Source organism: Phaenicophaeus curvirostris, chromosome 1 (genome assembly GCF_032191515.1).
Source record: "Phaenicophaeus curvirostris isolate KB17595 chromosome 1, BPBGC_Pcur_1.0, whole genome shotgun sequence".
Lineage (NCBI taxonomy): Eukaryota > Metazoa > Chordata > Aves > Cuculiformes > Cuculidae > Phaenicophaeus > Phaenicophaeus curvirostris.
This window is the reverse complement of record NC_091392.1, coordinates 193,529,567-193,547,414: the sequence shown is the minus strand read 5'-3', so window position 1 is coordinate 193,547,414 and position 17,848 is coordinate 193,529,567. Positions and strand designations below refer to the sequence as shown.

Below are 17,848 nucleotides of genomic sequence, written 5' to 3'. Positions count from 1 at the left end.
GAGGCTGGACCAGGTAGTTCCTGGGGCAGTGCTGCAATGACTCCCAATCCACACCTCAGTTGCCTCAGTTGCACAAAAGACCAAATGCCCAGCTTCCATCTAATGTACAGAAAACGATCCAGGACCATGAAATAGGGGGTTGCACTCCATGTCTGCTATGGCTGAAGCCTCCTGGATCAGCAAGAAGGGCCCTCCTGCCCTTAACCTTCCTGTCCTGTGCTGCCCGGAATGCCCAAGACCTGCCCAGGCCAAAAATGTTCAAGCAGGTCTGTCCCGTTGAGGATGTGTTGCAAAACCAAGGCGGCAGCAAAGCTCTGCACGTAGGTGGGGAGGGAGGAGGGGAATTCAACAGCAAACAGGTTGTTCCCTTTGTGCTTGCTTGTGCCGGCAGGCAGAGCAGGCGATGCTCGGCTTGGGCAGAGCAGGCAGCAGTGGGTGACAACTCACAACATCACTCCAGTGTGCTATACGTTACCCTTCTTGCAGGGCATCAGCCTCTCTAATGTGTGTGTTTTTTCACCCTTCTTCCTGCAAATAAGGTTCTCTTCTCTTCTCTTCTCTTCTCTTCTCTTCTCTTCTCTTCTCTTCTCTTCTCTTCTCTTCTCTTCTCTTCTCTTCTCTTCTCTTCTCTTCTCTTCTCTTCTCTTCTCTTCTCTTCTCTTCTCTTCTCTCATATCATGCTATAACATATTATATCATATTTATTTTATTGTATTTACTTTGCTTTTATTCTATTTCATTTCATTTCATTTCATTTCATTTCATTCTACTCTAACTCTACATTATATTTTCTCCTCTCCTCTCCTCCCCTCCCCTCCCCTCCCCTCCCCTCCCCTCCCCTCCCCTCCCCTCCCCTCCCCTCCCCTCCCCATTCAGGCTCGGAGCTGCCGGTGGCTGGTTTCCTCTCTTTCCATGCATCTCAAACTGAAGGCTGTGATCTCAGCAGGGTGGCAGCTGCTCTAACATAAACTTTAGCAATAAAGGTCCAGATGAATCTTTAGCATAAACAGAAAAAAAAAGAGTGAAATAGGTTTAATTTAATACATCCAGTAATTCTAGGCATTCTCACTTCCTTCCTGTTATTATCTGATGGGATCCTTTATTTTTGGATACTCTGACAGATCTATTCAAAGGAAAACTGAACAATAACAAACATGGGATTTAAATAAACCCAGAATAATAACGGGAACAGTGGACAAGAAGCTGACTGGATTTTCAGGAAGGTTCAAGGAGAAAGCCCCATATACGGATGTAACTATGTTGTATTCCAGATCCCTGTTGGAGCGGAAGATGAAGGTGCTATGTTGCCTTCAAGACCAACTGCAATTGCAGCATTTGAAGGGCTTGGACATGTTTGGTTGGAGCCTTGCCTCTTCTCAGCAAACTGGCTGGAGAAAGATCCAATGGATTTTCTCTAAAATGTTTTGTGGTCGACTCAGTCCCCACACATAGCTCTGAGCACAATGTCAACAGGACCTTGTATTTCAGAAGCCAAGGGGAAAGGCTGTGTCTAGGTGGCTATAATTAAGCATGCCATTAAATCTCTTTTTTCCAGGCACCTTGACACCTGCTTTTTAACAGAGACATAAGAGGAAATGCTGATTTTATCCATCAGGATAAGAGTGAGTGCAAACAACTGTCGGCTAACCAAGAACTATGCGCTGACACACCTCGCAGTCTCATCTTACCTTGACGTGCCTGAACGTGCCTCTGCTCAGTTCCTGTTTAGGGGTTGAGTCGTATCCCATGTAGTTGATTTCCTCCTGGGTGAGCGTACAGACGCCCAGATCTCTGGGCCAGCATGTGGTGCATGAATCCACGCAGCAATTATCCATTTTGGCCATTTACAGGTGGATAGTTCACAACCTCCAGAGACAACACTTACCTCCATAGTGTTCCTGTATGCCTACAACCAACCAGGACAGCTTGGTTCCCACCCAGCTGGATCCTGGATGTATTCCTCTGTTGGCTCTTCTCCCACTTCCTTGCTCTATATTTCATTAGACCAGTCCGGCTCCTCCCTCCTCTGCATGCCTATTGCTTGCCAGGCATTAACACAGGAGGTCTCTCAGGTGTAGGAGACATCACCAACCCACTCTTCAGAGGTGTCCTCGTTGGGATCTGTGTGCAGACAGGCTGATTTCTTTGGGCATCTTCCATGCAGATGTCTCCCATCTGGAATTAGGTTTATGGTTGGAATTGATTATCTTAAAGGTCTTCTCCAACCTAAACAATTCAGTGATTTTGCGACTCCTCCCTTACACCCCCAGAAAGTCTCTGTAGGCATCATGCAGGGTTCAGAGAGGACGACAATGTCTGCACAGTTCCTAGGACTGTCACATAGGTGAGAGTGACTATTGAGTGAGGAGGATGTGTTCACATCAGCAGACAACTTGAAATGGATTGCTAGTGTGGTGTTAATGTTGAACTGGCTGGTTTCTCCTTTTCTTTCTCCACCTCCTCAGGCAGTTAATATTGATTGAGTTTATGAATTAACTTCCCTCTTAGAGATTCAATAGAATCAGAATTGCTACAATAAACAAACAGCAAGCGGTTTATGAGTCATGTGATGGCCCCATGCCAAGACAAGCATGAAAGCAGAGACCTCAGACAAGCTTTGGGAATTGTTCAGTGTTAAAATCTGCGTGGTTCTGGAGAAGAGAGAGCACAGATCTCCTCTCTAAATTCAGCTGGAGCAGGTATAAAACTTCTCTACTCAGCTCTGGTACCCAGGAGCTGCTCATCTAGCAGAGCAGAGTCAGCAGGACCACCTTGCTATAGAAGAATGACGCTGAGAAGATAAATATTGTCCCTGAGAGGCACATCATTACCACAGGAACACAGATCCCATCCCTGGTTTAGGAAGATCTGTCTTCTACACACCATGCATCTCGCCTGCTCCAGCATGGGACGACACAGTCCTATCCTGCAGTCTCCCAGAGGACTCTATTTTTGAGTAAAATGAGTAAGAGTTGATTGTTCTTTTGGGTGGGAATGTTTCAAGACACTTTAAATAGCAAACCTATCCTTTTTTACAGTTATCTCCCTCTTTATTCCCGCTCTTGGCTGCTGGGTGGTTTGTATACAATTATTAAAACCTGCTTTGACATCTCTTGCAGAGTATTTCCTTTTGGCTAGCTTCTGACACATTTATTTCCATCCAAATTCCCATAAAAGGACAATGGGGAACCAAACTACTTTTATCCCTCACAGCCTGCCCAAAGCCCTCCTGAGTGTCACAGACAGAGTGAGACATCCCAGCTGAGACAGGTCCTTCTCTCTGATGGTGCTAAGGAGGGAAAATGTCTCCCATACCTGTTTGCAAGAAAAAGATCTAAAGAAAATGGAAAATCCCTATCAGAAACAAGACTTCCATCACCTTGGGACACAGCATGTTTTTGCACAGAGCCATTCTCATCTCAGCTGGAGCTGGTGTTGTGGGAGGAAATGGAGTCAAAGCCTCTGTGAAACTTCATATGGCCCAAACAAGGAGGGAAAAGAAAATCTCTTCTTGACCCCCTCAACCTCTCAGCTATTATGATCTTAAGCAGATGACCAGTATTCATTATCAAAGTCTCCAAGAGACTTATTTATGTGCTCATCCATCCTGCCTGCTCCCTCCTCCTTGTGATCAGACCTGACCATTTGTGAGAGAAGAACCAAGTGTTGGGGGCCTGAGGACACTGATTCACTTTAATTGTCCTGCCCAGCCTCTCCTGAAGCCTCTCTCCAGTCTGCCCATGGGCCCAGGACCCCCATTTTAGCTCAGCCCAGGGTCATGAGTGTCTGTCCCAGTGGTGCTGTAGGCATCTCCAGCCCCCGCATGGCCCTAATTGGCCATGGGCTCCCATGGATGGATGCTCTGGCTTGGCCTCCGACCTGCCTCATCACCATGAGCTAGTCTGGTGCTGAGAGGTTCCCCTAGCTGTCCCTTCTCCAGGTCTGCCCTAGTGATATCTCTTGTGGATGGTGGGATGGATTCTGGCTGGAAAGTTCAGGAGTGCCAAATAGCTCCCTATCCTTTAGGAAGTCCTGACGAAGGGAAAAGTGATACGAAATCGGGAGGAGGGGCTAATACACTTGCTGGACATGCTGCCATCCAGAGAGACCTGGCCAAGTATTGAGAAAGGGGCAGAGAGAAACTTCATGGAGTTCAGCTAGTGGAAATGGGAAGCCCTGCCCCTGGGAGGACTAACTCCAGGCACCAGCACAGGGTTGGTGCTGAGTTGCTGGAAAGAAGCTCTGCAAAGCAAGAGTTCGGTGTCCTGGTGGGCTTCTGGGGCTCTCCCGCCCAAGAAGGATGTGGACTTACTGGAGTCAGTCCAATGAACAGCCATGAAGATGTTGGAGGGACATCTTTCCTATGAGAAAGAGCTGGGAGAGTTGAGACTGTTCAGACTGGAGACGAGAAGGCTCGGAGGGATCTTATGATGTACATAAACACCTGGAGGGGTGGGAATAAAGAAAATATTGCTAGGGTGTTCTGAATGGTGCCTGGTGACAGGACACAAGGCATTGGGCACAAACTGAAACAATAAATGCTCTTTAAACACAGGATGCCCAGTGAGGTTGTGGGGTGTCCATTCTTGGAGATGCTCAAAACCCAACTTGACGTGGCACAATCACACTGCTTGAGCAGGTGGTTGGATTAGATGGTCTCTAGAGGTTCCTGCCAGCCCTAGCCATTCTGCAGAAAGGAAGGCAGGAAAGGACACCCTCTGAATAAACCCTGTCCACTTGTGTGGAAAGGGGGGAATTTCTCCTGTGCCTGGAAGATGACCAGGGAAATCCTTGAAACCACAGTTTGGTATAATGCGGGCCTGTCCGAGGCTTTGTCTACACCTTTGCAAGGTGGAGTGGCTGTTAATGCCAGCCTTTTCCAAGCCATTATACGAGGCTTTCTCCCACCTACCATAGTGCACTTTGGGACTGCAGGCAGGGCTGCTTTTCCTCATGCAGTGGCCTTGTGAGGACACAGTGGGTTCATCAGCCTCCTCCTCCCTCTGCAGTAAAACCTCCAGACGTGCTGTGGAGAATGAGTACCATGTGTTTGGCATTAGATCAGAGATAAGGGCTCTGGCTAAAACAGATGAACTTCTGTCCTCTGAAGAAGGTGCTCCTGCAGCACAGCAGAGCCCAGATGTTAGCGCAGGTGGCAGAGTTGTTAGCACTTTTGTGAAACAAAGGAGGGAGGGAGGTGCTCCTGGAGAAACATCTGCGTGTGCTGGCTGCTTGACCTGCTCTGCTTGGATGTGGGCTCTTTTCCAGCTGATTTGGAGAGGCAGCACAGGTACAGCCAAAGATGAACAACACTGGAAAGCATCTAACATTACTCCTGATGGAGAATCTGGGCAGTTACACCAAGTGGACATCCATCCTAGATACCTAATTTTAGTCTGATGAGTCCAGATATATTTTACAAGGTTCACATCTATGTCTTGTGGCTGTTTCTGTAGACAAAGGGGAGAACCAGCTACCTCCAAAGGACAATTTACTTTCCATCTATGGAGGTGTTATTAGCTGTCTTTTAGAAGAATTTTTCTCTCCAATGATGGAGACCTGGCTCACGCTCCCATGACTGAAATTTGCCTGCTGAAACCAGGACACACAAACCCTCCCTTCCCCAAGGAGAGGGATCCATACTTAACCAGGTGCTCTGCCAAGCAGGGTTCACCATCCTGCTCACTTTAAAGACATTCTCCAGACTGTGGAAAACCTTGAGGCTTTTGAAAGAATGAGCTATCGACTCTCATAACCATTGTTCTGGAGAATGTTCACTCAGAAAATTTCACAAGCATAGAAAGTAAGATGAGGATGAGGGTGGTGATGGAAGGATGGTGCATGGATCTGTACACACTACAGAAATGCTTCTCATGCCTAGTTTGCTTAAGATATTTCCTCCCCAGGCTGTGTCGCTTCTATGGCTGTTGCCATTGATGGCAACTATCCTCCTTGGCTGGACCAAGTTAACCCCTGAACCTGGAGGCTGGTGGCTTAAGTGAAAGGCTAAGCACAATGAGCACAAAGGTCATAGTCGTTTGGGGGAAAAAAGGTGAAATACTGGACTGGTGAGAAAGTAATCTATTAAGTGAAGGGTGGAGAAGGATTTGTAGCATGAAAAGACACCTATGTTCTGTCACACTTTTCTGCCCAAAACAGGCATCTCACACCTCAGCAACGCCATGGATATCCAGTGGAATGAAGAAGGCAGTGAGGTTGGGAAGGTTGCTCCACATTGGAGACTCAAAGGGCTGAAGCTCAGTGCCCTCCGAGGAGGTCCAGAGGAATTGTGACGGTTGTGAGCCACATGGCTCTGGGCACAAAGTGCCACCGGTGCTCAAGCAGTGGTGCTGTGATGGGGCCCAAGAAAGTTTTGGGAGATGGAGAAGCCCACCAGTCATCTGGTTCCCAAAGAGCATTGCTGACCAAGAATTGGGCGGGGTCTCAGGTAACCATAAATGCCCTAAAATCATTATGTCTCCAGAAATCATAGCTAAAATGGACACTGGGCTACTCGACCTCAGAAACTGGGGCAGAGTGGATCCTATGTGTCTAGGAAGTTTGAGCCAAGCCCTCTGTTCCAGCTCCTCACCCTCACTGCTGTAGTGAGGTCAACTTTCTGAGGGCCTTGAGCAGCTCTAATCAGCCTCTCCCTAAGCCCAAACAGTCCCGTTCTCACTGATTGCTGGCTCCAGCTTGTGCTTGCCCTCCAGGGCTGTTTGGTTTAGTGCTTTTGGGGGCATTTTGCACCTTTCACCCACTGTGAATAACAACAGAGACACTGAGCCCTGCATTGCTCTCTGCATGGGAGCCTGGAGGTCTCTCTCCTCCAGCAATACCTCTCAACATGCCTCTCCCAGTCCTCCCAGTGCATCCAGGCTGGAGCAAACTTCCTCCCAGATGTGCACTAAGCAGGTCTAAGCATCCCTGAGGATTTCCCTTTGGCTCAGGAAAGATCTTGCATGGTTTATCCATTCTCCCAGTGCTGAGGCTTGTTTTCAAAGGACAACGCAAGCACTTAACGCCACAAAAGGGCATCAGCTAGCGATTTCTGAATATCTGGGGACAAGGCTTGGGATTATGCAGAGCTCTGTGCTGCATACCGCTGAATTACAGTGACCTCCCACGAACGGCGACAGTGGGAGCACTGGGAAAATACCAGTGCCATAGAAATAGTGCACACAAGCATGCAATCAACACATGCAAAGCCAAGTATTTGTCCTTTCACGCTTCCCCAAGGAAGGTTTCTCCTGTAGAAAGCAGAACTATCCCAGTTCAAACTAAACTGGGATGAAGGGGAGGGAAAGGGAAAATGCAGAGAGGAAGAGAGGCTGGCAGGCAGCGTGTTGGCTGGGAAATAATAGCAGGCAAACACCCAGCACCATCATTTTAGCCAGATCCTGAACTGCAAACTCAGCTCCAATTTGTGATGCTTCCTAGGACACCAAATCTTCTTCCTTGCTGGTTTTAATGTATTGTTTTAACCACGCATTAATGTGTGTGGATGATAACTGCCACATTTCTCACTTCAGCCAGAGGCAATTTAGTCAGGACATTTCAGTGTGTTTGTGCCTGGGGCACAATGTCAGAGAAGAGCAGGAAATGGCAATGAAATATGGCACAGAGATCCCCACAGTGCCCACCAAAAAGATTGGAAATCAGCAGAGCTAGTGCTTCACCACCATCTCTGACAACATGTATCCACTCACTGGGTGGAGGGGAGTTGCTGGCTTCAGGGACCTTGTCCCAGTTTGCAGACTGAGAAGTACTGGTTCCTGAAGTTTCAGTTTTCTGGCCCCTGCAAGAACAAGGAATGCCTAGAAAATACTGGTAAAAGAAAACTGGGATGAGAAGACAGAGAGGACCCAATAACAAAACCTGTATTAAAAGCTTTTGTGTTCTTAAAAGCAGCTATATTTGATTTTGGAGGAGCTTGATGGTGGATTTCTTAAGAAAATGAGTAAGCACACTGGTATGAATAAAGCCTGTTGGTCCATTTGGTCATGTCTGGAGGAAGGTGAGAAGATCAGAGATGCTGATGTTTACATCAGCACGTGGAAGAGAAGGAGGCAGTCCCTGAATGATCCCTCCATGGAGGACATTGCAAAGAGAACCCCTTATTAGACCTCAAAAAATCCACCTGTGATAAAACCTCCAGTTTCTCCATCCCCACAAGGAGCACTTGAGCTGAGTATTGCTGTAAGGCACATGGTTACCTGTCCACCCATTCCCTTGCCAGCACAGCCAGACAGAGATTCAACAGTCCTTGTCCTCCTTCTGGAGGAACAGGCTGCCCAGGGAGGTGGTTGAGTCACCTTCCTTGGAGGTGTTTAAGGCACGGGTGGACGAGGTGCTAAGGGGCACGGTTTAGTGTTTGATAGGAACGGTTGGACTCGATGATCCGGTGGGTCTCTTCCAACCTGGTTATTCTATGATTCTATGATTCTCCTGGTTGCCCAGGGTCTTGACAGCAAGATGCTAGATCAGGCACCCAGGATCTCGTCCTGACTCTGCCCATCTATGATCTGATATGTCACTTCAGCCTCTTTCCACCTCTGCATCAGATGACCTCACCTCAGGAGCAAAGCCTGGTGAGCTGTAAGCCATCAGGTCAGCCTGCCCTGGACTTCGTGTCCCTCTGGTCCCCGTGGTTGCACAGCTGGCACAGTCCAGGCTGCCTGGGAGAAGAAGCCACCTTGCAGCTGCCACAAAATTAGAAAACACTCTCTCCATCCTCTTTCCCTCTGTGCCCTGGGGAATTTCCATTTTTGCTTTCTCTCTGGATTACATTCAAAACCTCAGGCCACACAGAACAACAACCACGAGGCAAGCTGGTGGCAGGGAATCATATTTGGGGGAGAAAGGAGACAACCCCATCCTCTATTCTCCATGAAGTCAGAAAGTTGAGTGATTAGGAAAGGGGTTAATTTCTGAGGACCCCCAAGATACCCACATGGAATTTTTATCTCTTGTTACATGCGCAGTCAGGCAAGAACTTATATACACTGTTCTCCTTGGTAAAAAAGGTCTGTCTGCCACATCGGGGGCATCTGCAGTTCCCCATAGCATTTTTGAATGAAGAATCATAGAATCATGGAATGGTTTGGGTTGGAAGGGACCTTAAAGCTCATCCAGTTCCAAGCCCCCTCCCATGGTCAGGGACACCTCCCACCAGACCAGGCTGCTCAAGGCCCCATCCAACCTGGCCTTGAACACTTCCAGGGAGGCATCAACCACAGCTTCCCTGGGCAAAGAAGGTCTTTGGTGTAGCTGCATGAGATGGTGCTTTTGCGCCCTTGTGTAAATTTGCAGATTTTGAGATTTCCTGGAAGAAAAGGAAATAACTTGGCTTAGGAGTGCAGATATACCACCAAGTCAAGTCATTTTGTAGGTCCTGTACTACTAGAAGTTGAAATGCTTCTCCTTAGCTTTTCCTCTTCTTCTGTAGCAGCCATGTGCAAGCTCCTGGTCCTGCTGCTGAGCTCTGAGCAGCCAACCTGCGATGGACAGAGTCAGGGCAAAGTATTTGTTGTGCTGTGACAGTCTGACTGGCGACTCTCCAGGGCTCAAGCTGAGAAGTTAAAATGTCCCAGCCCACAGCACGCTGCTCTAGGCAAGGCCAGAACAAATACTTCTCTTAGACTAATTAGACTGAGGCTATGTGTTGGGAAAGTCACTGCATGCCCAGAGTCTGCTGGCTGGATCAGAGGTCTGGAGAGGTTGTCCCTGGAGGAGTGTAGTCAGAGGGCACTGTCACCCCTAAGCAGGGTGACCACACTGTCTCTGCTGGGCAAAATCCCAACCCCCAGATTAGAAACATCCATGAAAATGCGCTCCTGTCTGAAGAACCCTTTGTTTCCCACCATCTCTGGTTGTCCCAGAACTTTGTGGGTGTCACAGAGGTCCCCCCCAGGCTGATCAGTTCAACCAGGCTCTCATTATCTCCACCAGCCTTGCCCTGGGAAGATGTTGATGGTGGTGATATTCCCTGGACCCTGGCCCAGACCATGATATATGTGAAAAAGGCATTTGCTGCAACAACATTTGCTTTTGAGATGATATTATTTCCCCTCTCTAATTGAAACAGTCACAAGCAGAGCTAGTCCACTGGATGCGTCTGCTGCAAGATGCTCTGGGCTTTTCTTTGTGGAGATCCACCGCAGTTCAACTTCTGTAAAAGCTTTTAAAGCTCTCAGGTCCCGAAATCCCTCCTGATCGAGCCCCAAGTGTGGGCTCCATCCTTGGAGAGGACAGCTGTATGGCCAGCCTATAGGGCTTTACCTTGATGGGTTTGAGTTGGCACAGGCTAAGGCGCTGCCTGGCCATGGTTAGCAAGTGGTATGGACTTAGCAGAGGATATTCAGTGACTGTAAAGTATTCGCAGTGAAGAAAGGCTGCTACTGCAGTGTTTAACTGCAAAAATGGAAATTACAGAGAAATGAGGAAGCCCCTCAGAATGAAGCAGCTGAACACGAGGATGAAATGTTTGCAGATGGAGTGGAAGTGGACTGAGGATGCAAATGCAAAGCACTGATTCCAAAATACTGTAAACAGGTTCCCCTAGGCAGGCAGAGCTAAACGGCTGGGTGAAAAATATCATTAAAGAAAGAAATTCTCCTGCAGAAGGTCCATGCCACGTCCAAGGCTGTGGTGAGGGCATGGGGGATGGAAGAAGTCATGAACACAGAAAGCTGAATGCAAAATCCACTTGAGTGGAAATGGAAGATTTTGGGGAACAACTTGCTAAAAGCTGAAAAATGAGTTAATAGGAACCAAAGGCCACAGTGAAGAGCTTCACAGTGTTGAATAAAATTCGTTGTGATGAATTGTGTGGTAGAAAGGAGGTTCTCATATCTCCTGTAAGCTGTCCCTGTCCTGGTCTCCCACTGGGAGATGGGCTGAAGCTGTAAAGAGCCCCAAGGTGGGGATGAAGATCTCCCCCAGTAATTATTCAGCTCCTCATGGTTTTAAGACCTGTCCAGACCCAGACTGTCATCTCCAAGAGATGGAGCATGGGGATGAAAGCTGCTACAGCTCATCCTCCATCGTGCCCACCTGGTGTTCTGCCTAGAGGAGTCAGGCTGGTGCATGGAGGCTATGAAAGTGCAGAAGTTTCCAATACAGGGACATTTTTCAGAGGTTATGGAGCACATTAACCCCACCTCCATCTCACAAAATCCTGCAGCTGCAAAAGCAGGGTGTGATTCAGAGCAGGTATCACATTGCTCATTCCTTACCCCGTCCCTTTCCCAGTGGTCTCTGCCAGTGATGGGGCACTGGGGCTTATGTAAATATATATGAATGTATAAATACACAACCCTTTTTTTTGTTTTTTTTTAAATACCTATAACAAGTTTCACAACACGTTTAAAAAGTGGCACTGCTGTAACCAGGATATCTTCAGATGCCTGTAGGAAATCCCCTGCAGGGAGGACATCTCCAATGACAGCCTGAGAAATACAAAAGAGGCCCTGTTTGGTGGTATTAAACCATGTTGTTAAACCTGAGATTACCTGGGGTCAGTTTGCATCGTGCAGGGTAAACATTTGCTCTCACTGGAAAAGGATTGCTTTATCTTATCCTGCTTTTGTGAATGCTTTATCTGCGGGGTATTGAAGCAACAAAGTCGTTCTCTTGCTCCTTTCCTACTAAATTGGGTTTCCCACAATCTTTTTAACTGATTCCTACTCCCACACAGGGTCAACGTCAAGCATGTGCCCATCAGTTTCACAATAATCCCATTAACTTGCAACTGGACAAAACCCACAAAGCCAGCCTAAGTAATGAGGCTGGGGCAGGAGGCATTTTTTGACTGAGTGGTTGAACCAAAATTTGTGAGGAAAACACGATCCCGGTCAAAGGAAGGTCAAAATGAATAGTTTCTGTTGGAGTTTTTTAACTCCTGCCTATTTTGGTTTGCTTACTTAAAAAAAAAAAAAAATCAGTGTTTTTTTTGTTAAAAAGTGTCTTTTAAAAGTGAAAAGTCAAGTGCATTGAATTAGAAAATGGGAAAGGGGAATAATTCCATGCCTTCCAAACAAATCACTCCGTTTTTGGAGAAAAAAATATATACGATATGCTCTAGCTGTTGAGTTATTCTCCCCAAAATATCTCCATCCTCAACTAGCATTGTTCTCGGAGCAGCAGGAGAACTCTTTGGGATAAATCTTTTTCTCCAACAAACCCTGTCTCTCTCTGGTGCTCACCTGGCATGATTCAGCATCCTTGGACACCGTTGGCCAGATCCATGCTGGGCTGTGAGTGTCTGGATTAATCACTGCGCCATCACTGTCGTGGTTTGGATCCAGACTCCACTAAAGCAGCTCTTTTATGAGCTGCTGGTTGGATGTGGCCACCTGGGTTGGGGTGGTGAGGGAGTAACCCCTGTGGAATGTGTACCCAGAAGATGGTTCCTGGATTGTCCCACAGACCTGCGCAGAAGCAGCTGCATTTGCTTATTCTGGCATCATTGCTTATCCTAGGGCCACGTTTCATGTGGCATCTCGAGTGTCTCAAGAGGGTGCTTTGGGCTCTTGGAGAGACCATCTCTTCCTATGGGTTCCCATGGCATTAGGTAGCAGGGTCTTGTGAAGGTCATGGTCAACGTCTTTCACAGAACAGGCACTAAATCACCCGAGCCGAGCATCTGATGGGACAAAGCGGGGTGCAGGAGAGCCTCAAAACACCACTGAACCTCATAAACCAAATGGCTGAAGGAGGAAACCCCAAAGGGTGAAGCTCTCTTCCTCCATCTACAGGCAACCAGGAGGAAGAACAGCTGCTACAAATTTATTACATCACGGTTTAACCCTGCTGCCTTCACGAGATGCTTGAGGAGTTACCACAACCTGGGAGTCCTTTGCCAACGAAGACAAAAAATTGGAAATATTCTAGAGATTAGGGGGATTTCGATGCTACAAGGGGTTGTTATAAAGCCCTGCTCTTCCTCCAGGCTTTGTGCTGCGGAGAGGAGAGCCTCGCATCACCAGCCAGATGCTGAAACGCAGAGACGGGTTGCAACATCTGGGAAGCATTGCCTGGGGAGGAATAATGAGTTTCTAGGAACTTATCCCAGAAAGTTTGGATGAGGCTCAGGACAGAGGGGTGTTAATCACCAGCTGGAACTGCAGTCGTGGGACATGGGCGCTTGCTGCTGCCCACAGCCCTGGCTGGATGTATCATTCATAGGGATGCCACTCAATCCAGGCCCACAATCCTGAAAATTCCACCTCCTTCCCAGCACTGTTGTTGCATCCCACCCCTGACACATCACTCTAGAAGCCAGCCACAGAGGGGTCCCTGAGCCCAGACCACCCAGCCAGGAGCCCACAGTTCATTTGCCTAACGAAGAGCAGATGGGGAGGCATCAGCAGTGAGGCTGTTCCAGGGCTTGGTGAGACTTCCTTAACAAACCCCTGCGGTTTCTCAGATGCCTTCCCTCAGCCACAGCGTGCCCGGGGTTCACAGCCCACATCGGTGTGCAGATGGGTTTGAGAAAGCTGACGTTAGTGAAGCTGCAGTGACAGCGATGCCCACCCACCTGCTGCCCCCACTGGGTTATTTTTAATCCTTAGCCCTGCAAGCTAATCCTGGGAGGTTGCTACAGGAGTAAGACATAGGAATATCAGCATTTTGCTCTGCACAGGCACCCAACAGTGCTGCAGATGCTCTTTGGGGGCAATTTGTGTCATTCAACAACTTCCAGCTGGCAGGCCAGGCTTTCTTGATACCCAGTGGAGAGGAAATGTCATTTCTGAGTCATGCACATATGAACCCTTTGAGATGCAGCTCTGGCGCACTGAATCATGTCCAGGATGCTCTGATTTTGGAGCTAAACCTATTCTGAGGAAAGGCTTGGACCTAAGGCCTTCATGGATTCCTTTCCTGGATCATGACTGATACTATCCTGATGGACTCTAAGGCAGCTACCTCAATGGAGATGGAGGCAGGTGGCTCTACTAGAATAGGTCTCCTGGTTACCCATAGGGCTGATGAAGGGGCAGCTGGTCTCCTGTGCCCTCCAGCAATACTTAGAGGTCCACTCAGGAGAGATAAATTGCCCTAGGGAGCATGGGAATGCATCCTCCCCTTGTGATCATGGGTCCTGCACAGAAGGATGAGGGCACGCAGCAAGCTCTGAGGTGTCCAACAGCTCCCCAAAAGCCACAGCACAGAAGCTGAGGTTGGTGAAGCCTCTGCTGGAGGAAGACTACAAGCTCTTCTAACCAAATGTGGCCACTCCCTGAGCACTTTCCCCTCCTTGCAGCCTTTCTAAATGGCCCTGCAAATTGCACCGTGCAGTGACAGGATCATAACAAAGAGCCACCTGCCCCCCAGGAGTTACGATCTGGTTTGCAATCCCATCCCATGGTGCTCAGGCCCGTTTGCTTGTTTGGGACTAGATGAACTTGTTCAACAGGCCATGAGGAACAGCCGTCATGCTAGGGTGTTGCACCTGCACGCTATTTGCAAACAGGCTGCACTTGCCCCCATGTGGCACCTCATCCTGCTTCCAGGCTGCAAAATGCACTCAGTCATGAAGCAGAAGCAGGAGAAGAACTGCATCCAGCTGGGAGTGGTGGTGATGTTCACCTAACAAAGGTTTAAAGAAAGGCATCACATACTCTTGCATCCTAGCAGAAGAGGTTTGCAGGCATTTGGCAGTGCTTGTCTTGCATCTCACATCCCAGTGCTGGGCTCACAGCTTCACTAATGGCATTGCAGAAATGCTCAGGGGACAGACATGACTGGTCCAGTAGTCTGATTATGGATGAAGTTGTGCAGAGAGGTTCATAGCCCAGGTGAATGCCTGATATCCTTCCAAAAGAAACACATTTCCAAATGCAAAGATGGTGGCAAATCCCTGTTGTGAAGAACGCGTACAAAGGTCCTTCCCAACATTGGTCCCAAACAGCCTCCACATCCATCTGTGAACTTGGGGTCCTATCCCAGTGGTGCCAGCAGGTTCCCAAACAAAAAGGATGAAAGGATGTTAAATAAGCATCAGACCTCTATGTGGCTGGTTGGGATGGAGCTGAAGCAACAGGTGCGTGGCTGTAGGAAAGGCAGATGGTGACCAGGCTGTATCCTTGCCCTTAAAATCAAAGCTCATGGCAGGAGAGGTTGATTCCCCAGCCATCTCACATGCTGCAGCTCTGCTTATGCAAGGGGAACTACAAAGTAGTTCAAATATAAAACTTCTCCATCCCCTGGAAAGTCCCGTGGATGAAAACCAAGGCCCTGCCTTGAGTGGCTGTGCACATCAGGGTGGACATCCCAGCATGGGAACAGAGAACACCACTGGTACCGCAGATGCTCCTACCGCTAATCTGGGAACCTGCTCCCATCCCTCCTTGTGGTCCCGAGATGTTTCTAGGCCATCATTAGCAGTCCCACGGGGGATCTCACTTTGCAGTGAAGACTCCTTGGTCCACCTGGGGACCCCTTGCTCCTTGCTGCCACATCCCCTTGGCACCAGCAGAGGACTCTGCTGCAGCAGGGTTCAGCCTATCCAGCTAAATGATTTCCCTATAAAAAATCAGTGAAGCATGCTGGTTGCACTATGGAAACCACAGTCTTCCATGCATGTGCCACCATCTTCCAAGATCTCCCACTGGTCGTCCCACAAGATAGAACCCCCCACCTCTTTCTTTCCAAGTTCAAGGGTGGGAGTTTGGTGGTTTGAGATCATCCCAGGGCTCCCCCAGGATTTGCAGTGGGAGGTCTGGAAATGGGGTTGTGACACGCTGCCTTTCCACAGGGGGTGAGCAGCATCAAATGGAGCTGCAAAATCCACCTAGACAAGATGGACTTTTTTGAGAGAAGGGGGCTGCTTCAGCACATCCTTTGCTGCAAAGGCAGGAGCCTGCTGGGCTGAGACACTGCAGCTCCTCTCATGAGTGATAAGCTACGGCCAGGTAGCTTTTAGCTCAATGAGAGGATTTGAAGATTTGCTGTTCTAGTATATGTTAGGAGGTGTTTGGGGTACAGAGGGCTATTTTGCATGCCTTCCCATGCCCTTGGGAGGGTGGGCTCCAGGCAGGGCTCAGGCACAAGGATTCAAACACTTCTCTCCTGGAGCACGGGAAGGAAGCTTTGTGTACATACACGTGTTGATATATGCGTTCATTCCTCGAGTTACTATGGCCTCAAGTTGTGCCAGGGGATGTTCAGATTGAACATCAGGAAAAATTTCTTCATTGAAAGGGTCATCGGGCACTGGAACAGGCTGCCCAGGGAGGCGTTTAGGAAACAGGTAGATGAAGTGCTTAGGGATAAGATTTAGTAGTGGGCAGGTACAGTTGGCATTGATGATCTCAAAGGTCTTTTCCAACCTAGTGATTCTATGATTTGCTGTGTGAGAGTCCAGCTGCTCCCAAAACACACACCAAGATGTCGGTGTTTAGCCACTGCTGAAAACTGCAGGTCTTCAGGGAGAAAGAAAAAAAAGAATAGGGTATTTTAAACTCTCAGGCTTTCCTGAATATTTATTTGCCAAGAAGTCTGCAAATATTGGTTTTAAATCCATGAAAGCCTTAAAATAAACTCCTCACAAAGCTGAGCGATTGGCATATTATTTCAAACACCCACTGATTTGGCTTCTTCCAAAGAAAACGCTGCCTTAGCTCATCCACTTTTGAGGATGTCTGCAATAATATTACTAGTCTGTGGGATTTGGGAATCTCTTCCCTTTGTCTGAACCCAACACTGATCTCCTGCATGGCTTTAGGGCTCCATCTGTCACTTTTCCTCACTCATCATTGATCATGTGATGGACACCTTCCTAAGCCACCATAGGCTGTAGTACAGGGAAGGCAGGTGTGGATTCTCTGGTGTCTAATATAAAGGTTGAACTGCTGGATGAGGGCTCCTTTGGCTTTTCTTCCTCGCATCACAAGCAATTTTCTATGAAACTCAGAGCCACTCAACAGGGCAGAGACTTTGTCCATCTATCAAATTGCCCAAATAGATCAGAAATGACTCAGAGAGGCAGAAAAATAGGGTTGTTCCTTAGAAAATCAATCCCCAAGGAGGAAAACCAGAAGAAAAATTAAGCCAAGACTCAATACTTGAAAAAGAAGTGGATGTACCCAGTGGCTTACGGTAACATGGCTCACTGCCTGCCTCTGCCAGATTGACAGTCTGTTTCCTAGAATGAGGAGGCTTCTGGGAAGATCTAGCAGAAGCATGCATCCCTCCAGCCCAAGTGGCAGCTTTGTTTGCTTGGCAGGACATCCTCGGGGTCTTCTCTTCCTGCTTCCAGTGCTAAGAGATGTTTAAAAAAAGTGGTTCAGGGTTGTTTATTTTTTTTTGTTTATTTGAAGTAAGCGCACAGTCTCTGTGTTCTCCGTCAATGGGTATTATTCTTGCTTAATTCTCATTCTTGGGTTTGAGTGACTCACATGAACTGCAGAGAATGCAGGAAAAGCTTGGATGAGATGCTGTAAATCACAGCAACTGAAGCTATTTACCTGAGCCCTTTGTCCACATGGCATTCACTCCAGGGTGGGACTCCAAAACCTGGGCTGAAAATCACAAAGGAGGGTTTAAGAGAGTGAATTTTGGGATGACTAATTTTGCAGTTTGGGGGCTTGCAGATATTTCTTTGACTTTGTGCTTTTGAGATTTCATGTTTTGGCAACTATAAGGGATAGAAAATTTTTTTAAAAGAGAAACTAAAGCTCAGCTTCCTCCCTTGGTTCAGGGGACCATGACGTGCTTCTCTGACCCACGCTATAGGGCAGTGGGCATTTACCGTGTCTGCATCTTAAAGATGTTGCTGGAAGATCAGATAGAGTAAAAAGACACAAAACTAATTTGAAGGCTGGAGAAAACAGCATTGGGGTGA

The 17,848-nt window shown here is 48.0% G+C and overlaps 1 protein-coding gene and 1 long non-coding RNA gene across 2 annotated transcripts in view; both read right to left on the bottom strand.

The window, feature by feature from the left end:
- ARHGEF17 (Rho guanine nucleotide exchange factor 17) overlaps positions 1-17,848 on the bottom strand; it is a 297,301-nt gene that overhangs the window by 52,450 nt on the left and 227,003 nt on the right. The window lies entirely within an intron of this gene.
- LOC138735392 (uncharacterized) lies at positions 871-17,658 on the bottom strand. The gene is made up of 3 exons (XR_011339715.1): positions 17,472-17,658; positions 1,886-2,175; positions 871-995 (listed from the first exon to the last, which is right to left on the bottom strand). It is a non-coding gene; the product is annotated as an uncharacterized lncRNA (long non-coding RNA).